This window comes from Humulus lupulus, chromosome 9, assembly GCF_963169125.1.
Source record: "Humulus lupulus chromosome 9, drHumLupu1.1, whole genome shotgun sequence".
Lineage (NCBI taxonomy): Eukaryota > Viridiplantae > Streptophyta > Magnoliopsida > Rosales > Cannabaceae > Humulus > Humulus lupulus.
In genome coordinates this window covers 168144933-168151937 of record NC_084801.1, presented here as the reverse complement: position 1 = coordinate 168151937, position 7005 = coordinate 168144933, and positions in this window count along the sequence as shown.

Here is a 7005-nt window from a genome sequence, read left to right as displayed (position 1 = left end):
ACCAGAAATTTGACCTGCCACTACTGAGGAACCAACCTCAGTCTCAGTCTCTGACTACATCAGAGCGAACACTATAGCTGGAGTCGAGCTATCTGCCCCCTTTGGTTCATCCTTCTGTAGCCCATGGAAATTCCTCTTAAAGTGCCCAACCATCCAACATAAGAAACATGCCTTTGCTCAGCACTCTCCCAAATCGCGTCTCTTGCACCGAGTGCATTCTGGGTAAAGTTTCCAATACTCATCCACGCCCTGATGGTCTATCTGAGCACTTCAGAACCTCTTTTCTAATCTAGAGGTACCAAATACATTGATAATCTTTCTTTCCTGATCATTGGGGCCTCTTCCCCTGCCTGATCCAATAAACGAAGGTATCACTGCCTGAGCTCCACGCTCTCCGGAATTCTCCTTCCAAATCTCATTTCCTGTGCCCTCAACAACAAGGGCCTTTCCTACCACCTGAACATAGGTAGAGATCTCATGTACTGGGGCGATTTTAACGCCTTGAGCAATTATGGGATTCAATCCCTGGGTAAATCGCTCCTTCCGAGCCACATCCGTGGGTACCATATCAAAAGAAAACTTGGCCAACCCATCAAATTTGTTAGCATACTCTGTTATTGCCGTATTTCCCTGAACTAGGTTCAGAAAATCATTTGTCTTAGCAGTGTTAACTGCATCATAGTAATATCTCTAATTAAACAACTACCTAAATTCCTCCCAATTCATTGCAGATGTATCTCGTGTCTGGGATACCACTTCCCACCACCTTCGGGCATCTTCCCGTAACACATATATAGCACAGATCACCCTATCGTGATCCACCACCCTCATACTGTCGAGGATGGAACTGATCATGCCCATCCATTGCTCAGTTCTGAATGGATCTAGGCCTCCCTCAAAAACTGAAGGGTAATATTCCTAAAATCTCACATATAGAAATTCTCATCTGTTTTCAACCCTAGGCTGAGCCAAAACTGGTGTCACTCTGGGCATAGCAAAGGAGGAGGTGTTCCCTGATAGAACCTATTGTTTTAAACACATAATCTCTTCTTCTTGCCTTTGCAATCTTAATTGCATATCTGTAAACAACTGCTGCCAATTCTAAGGGGCAAGCGGAGGGCTCAAGCCTTGGCCGTAATTCCCAGCCTCAATATGAACACCATCGTATCCCATTAACTGCCTTGGGTACATAACCTCTGATTTAGTCTGCAGTCAACAACTTAACCCATTAAGCATGATGAGCACGTTCAAAAGCCTTCCCCCACGGGAACAATCACACATCACCATATTCACATACCACTGCGGTAGTAAAATACATGACCATCATTCATGCATAAATCAATAACCCTACTCTTGCAAGCAAAATATCATGCTCTTTACTCTAGGATGCAGATAACACATTCATATATTCACTGAGTAGGTAATCACATAATCATATAAATAGTCAAGGGCCAGGCCCTATCAAAATCTCACGCTTCATAATAAGGCATGCATGTAAAGCATTTATAGCTTATTTAAGTAGTTAAACACATAACCACATAAATAGTCACCATACCCTGAGTAGAGCTTGTCTTTAATGATGGGTGTACATGCCCAGCTTATCTTCATAAACTCTTAACCTTGGCACGCTCTGATACCAAGTTGTAATGCCCTTCTACTTAGGGACCATTACATTATGTATTTCAAATAGTGCTAAACTTGCTAAACGAGTCATTTTTCCATAATCATGTAACTAAACATGATTAACAGTTTAGGGTTAAAAATTTGGTCAAAGATACAAACGTTTCACTAAAACGTTTACTGTATACATAGGATCCCAAAATACATTTAAAAGGTTAATTATAATAAAAGAGTTAGAACTTGCCGACCTAAGCGGAAAAATAAGGTTTGACCCTAGTTCCTCTTTATTCCCTCGGCCGTGTTGGTCGAGTAGCCGCATATGTACACATTGTCACCTAAGCTCTCCAACTCAAGGATGGTCCAACTTTCTTTTCCCTTTACCAGCACCATGCAGCACCCGTGAGCCAAGGCTCAGCAAGAAAACTTAAACATGCTCATAAGCAGTTAATAACATGCTACCAAATCATAATAAGCATCCCTAGAAGTAATAACCCCACTCATGCATGCATACCATCCATATGTAGTTGTAGACGCACTAAGTAGAAAGTCTCATGGTAATGTGTCATTTTTGAGGAAATTGACAAGACCACTTTAGGAGGACATGTGCAGAGTAGAGATTGAGGTAATCACAAGAAGATTATTAGTAATGACTATTCTGTCTACCTTGTTAGAAAGAATCAAACAAGGTCAATGTGAGGATCCTTACTTGGTGGAACAAAAAGTTGAATTGGAAAGTGGGAAGGTCAATGAGTTTAGTGTGTCATGTAATGGGATGCTAAAGTTCAAGGAAAGAGTTTGTGTCCCTAATGATGAGAAGTTGAAGAGAGAAATCCTTACCAAAACTCACAATACTTTGTATTCAGTACATCCGGGGACGACAAAGATGTTTATGTTAGGAAAAATATGTATTGCCTCAATGGAAATAGGTAAAAATATTACAACTCTAGGCAATATATTACAAATAAATATAGATTAATTAAATAAGGTTACAACTCTATAACTGAAAGTACAAATAAACAAAAAGAAGAAGAAGAAGAGAAGAAGAAGAATAGAATAATGAAAAATACAACTCTAAGCAAAATATTACAAGTAAAGTAAAGGTGTTTGAAACAAAAGAGAAGATTACAACTCTAAAAAAAAGTTACAAGTAAATAGAACAAGAGAATAAGAAGAAAAGCAATAGAATAAAATGTAAGAATAGAAACACAAGTAAACTCTCACTTACACAACCTAAGTGAAGAAGGTTGGGGATCACCAACTTGAACAAGGTTTAAAGCCTTTGTCCAAAAGCTTATATCCCCCTAACTCAAGCACTAAGGGATCTCTCTCAGATTAAAGGAAATACTTTCTGGAATTATCAAGCCTCAAGGTGTTTCTAGCCAAGTGCTCTAATGGATAGAAATGTTGTGTCTTTCAAGTGAGCAATAGGCTCCTATTTATAGAGTTTAGAGACACCCTTTGAATTTCAAATTCCACCAACCCCCATGGCTATAACCGATAATTAATTAGATTATTATGGAATTAAAAGTGAGATTTATGAGTTATTTGGGTTTTTTGAGCCGTTCAACAAAGATTGAAAAAACTGAAAAAATGGTCAGTTTTGGCCTGTGGCTGTGGCCACTACTCTCTGTCCCAAAGGCCGTGGCCACTGACCATTTTCAGCACTTAAAAATGTGTTTTTTTTCCAAACGGTTCCAAACCCTCCCAAATGATTTTTTAACCCCCAAAACACATTATTGGGGTTAAAATCATATCTCTAACAGCCATTTCACATGTGGCTTTATGAAATTCATCTCAATATTGTGTAACACCAAATTTACACAATAAAGGGTAATATTTGGAAGTTACAAATTTGTAACACCAAATATGTTACATATTTGGATATATCTCATATATCTAAATATTGTAACTCTCTATTATATGTTACAATATGTGACAATATTTGTCACATTTATTTAATCTAAAACATTATATTATAATACTATATAATATTACATTATATTATAAAATAATATAACATTTTAATGAATTGAAAAGACACTACTGGTGGCCCAACATGAGAAAGGATGTGGTCAAGTTTGTAGCCAAGTGTTTAACCTGTCAACAAGTGAAGGTTGAACATCAGAAACTTGTTGGTTTACTACAACCAATACAGATACCAGAGTGGAAATGGGAAGAGATTACTATGGATTTTGCAGTTTGATTGCCAAAGACTTCTAAACAAAATGATGTTATTTGGGTTATAGTGGACCGATATACCAAATCAGCACACTTTCTTCCGGTACGCATGACTTATACTATGGGTCAGTGGGCTGAATTATATGTTTAGGAAATTGTTAGACTACATGGAGTGCCAATATCTATAATTTCAGACTGGGATGCTCGATTTACTTCATTGTTTTGGGAAAGTTTGCAAAGAGCATTGGGCACAAAATTGAAGTTTACTACGGCATATCACCCCCAATCTGATGGACAATCTAAAAGGACCATTCAAACTCTTGAAGATATGCTTCGAGCTTGTGTCTTAGATTTTCAAGGATCATGGGAGTAGTATTTGTGTCTGATAGAGTTTTCTTATAACAATAGCTTTCATGCAACAATTGGTGTAGCACCATATGAAATGTTATATGGTGGAAAATTCAGGTCACCAATTCATTGGGATGAAATGGGAGAAAGAAAGTATCTTGGTCCAGATCTTGTCAGCAGGACAACTGAAGCAGTGGAGAAAATAAGAAAAAGAATGTTAACTGCTCAGAGTAGACAAAAGAGTTATGCTGATCAAAAGCGAAGAGATGTGGAGTTCAATATTGGGGAGAAGGTATTTCTAAAAATTTCCCCTATGAAAGGAGCAATGAGGTTTGGAAAGAAAGGGAAGTTAAGCCCAAGATTTATTGGACCCTTTGAAGTATTAGAAAAGGTGGGAAAGGTAGCCTATAGACTGGCATTACTGCCATCATTGTCAAATGTCCACAATGTTTTTCATGTATCACTATTGAGAAAATACGTTCCGGATCCTTCACATGTGCTAAACTACGAGCCAATAGAAGTTGAATAAGACCTAACATATGAAGAAAAACCAGTGAATATTCTTGACAGAAAAGAGAGAGTTGAGAAATAAGAAGATTTCACTGGTTAAGGTCTTGTGGAGAAGTTCAAATATTGAGGAAATGACATGGGAACGGGAAGATGAAATGAGATCCAAATACCCAGAGTTATTTGGGTAAGAGAATTTCGAGGACGAAATTTTTATAAGGTGTGGAGGATTGCAGCACCCACATTATTTTGATATAATATAGCCAATAATCACATGATTGCATTGCATTACATATCATACAATATGTATAATTTGAGCATATGCATATTCTTATAAGTGTTTTCATGTATAAGTATAAAAATCGTGTATGTGATGTCTATGTGTATGTTCAATATTATTAACCTTGTGGCGGTTGAGTTGTCTTTTATGGGTGTTTGATGTGCTCAAGATATAAGAAAGGATGAAAAATATGGACAAGGCATGAAATCAAGTGAGAAAATTGAGATATAGAAGGCAAAAGATGTTTAGTGGTGAAAAATAGTACAATGTCGATTATTAGTATTTCGGTGTAAAATTGAGTATTAGTGGATTTACCAAATATAATTGAAGTATGATTAAGGTCTCATTGTTGAAGTAAAAATGGTTTTAGAACCATTAGATTAAGTCTTGATGGGAGGTATACATAATCAGTGGTATTGGTGCAAAGTCAAAACGAGCTTAGCATAAGTGCGCTACGCTCAATCGGGTAAGCATAACTATTGGGTATGAACTCATATGGACCTAAGGTTTGGTGTGAGTGTTTCACACATAAGGATAATAGGCCTAGCAGATGATTAAGTCGAAATTATTGAAGTGATAAAGTTTTTATAAGTCAAAAAGTGAAATGATGAGGTGAAATGTGTTATATTTTGATACAATAAGGCCAAATCATTGAAAATAAAGGATTGTCATCAACCTTATCACTTTGCACGACCAAGACTCTGAAAAACAGAGAGAAAAGAAAACCAAAAACCATTTCTTGGCTGGTTTGAAGAAATTCTAAGGAGATCCAAGTGAAATCAAAGCCAAAGAAGTGGATGAAGCTTAGTTCTGGCCTTTTTATGGTAAGTTCTTGTACTTGGAAGTTAAACAACGTTTTTGAATTTTTCTAAGAGCTTACCTATGGTGTTTTATATTTTTTAAGATATTTCTTGTTGGTTTCCAAGTGGTTTGAGATTTAGAAAAGCTAGAAGACATTGTTTCTGCTGAAAAGTTGCTCGGTAAGTGATATTTTGTGTTTTATGAGGTTTTTGTGGTTCTTGGAGTACAAATTGATTTTTGGTTATTTGATTGATTTTATAAGAGGGTAGATATGTTTATAAATGTTTGAATAGACGTGGAGACTCATTTAATGTAGAGTCCAAGAACTTTACTTAGCTAATTGTTTAGTAGTATTATAGTATGTTTAGTGTTATCTTTGTTACTATGGATTTTTGGTTCAGACCGGGAATTATTTGGACACTCATAGTAGTACTTATAGATTTTCTAAGTTTAACCTATAGTTTAAGAATATTAAGTATAACCTAAGGTTTGATTAATGTGACTGATATTAAGGATTATATTTACTATATTATAAGGTTTAGACATCAACCAATAGGATTTTAAGCACATGTTATGAATGGTGATTAAGGATTAAAGATTTTTGAGGATTAAATATAATAAGGAGTAAAGTTTGAATGTTATAGGGTCAGTCAGCAGCTTTGAGTACGTTGAGGGCTTAGTCAAGGCTGTTTACTCCATTCAAACTTAGCTAAAAATGTGTAATTTCGTGTTTAAATATTCAGCGTGTGCCGATATATCGCAGCTATAGGGGGCGATATGTCGCAGCACGTAGATACGGAAAACACGAAACGATGCACGGTCGCCTCGGGCATACTGGCCCAGGCGATATATCGCCTACAGGGGGCGATATATCGCCTCCTTCAGCATGGATTCAAACTCTTTTGAATTCATTTCCTTTCAGCCATTCAAACTCCTTCAACAGTCCAGCATCTTTTGAACGAGTCTTCAGCCTCTGCTGAACGATTATTCAAATGATTTTCACCTAAAAAGCCATTATTTTTATTCAAGTAAAATCAAGATATTTTCATTCCCAAACTCTATAAATAGGACCTAGTACCCAGCCATTATTCACCATTTGCTCTAAGTTCAGAAGCTGCTAGTGTTAAGTGAGTGTGAGAGTGTAAACACTTGGTTTGGGGAAAAACTATAAGCTTAAACATCATAAGCTTATCAAACACTTTGGGAAGTGAGTTCTATAGTATTTCGGTGGAGGTTAGAGTGATCTTGCAATCTTTGAGGTAAACCCAAAA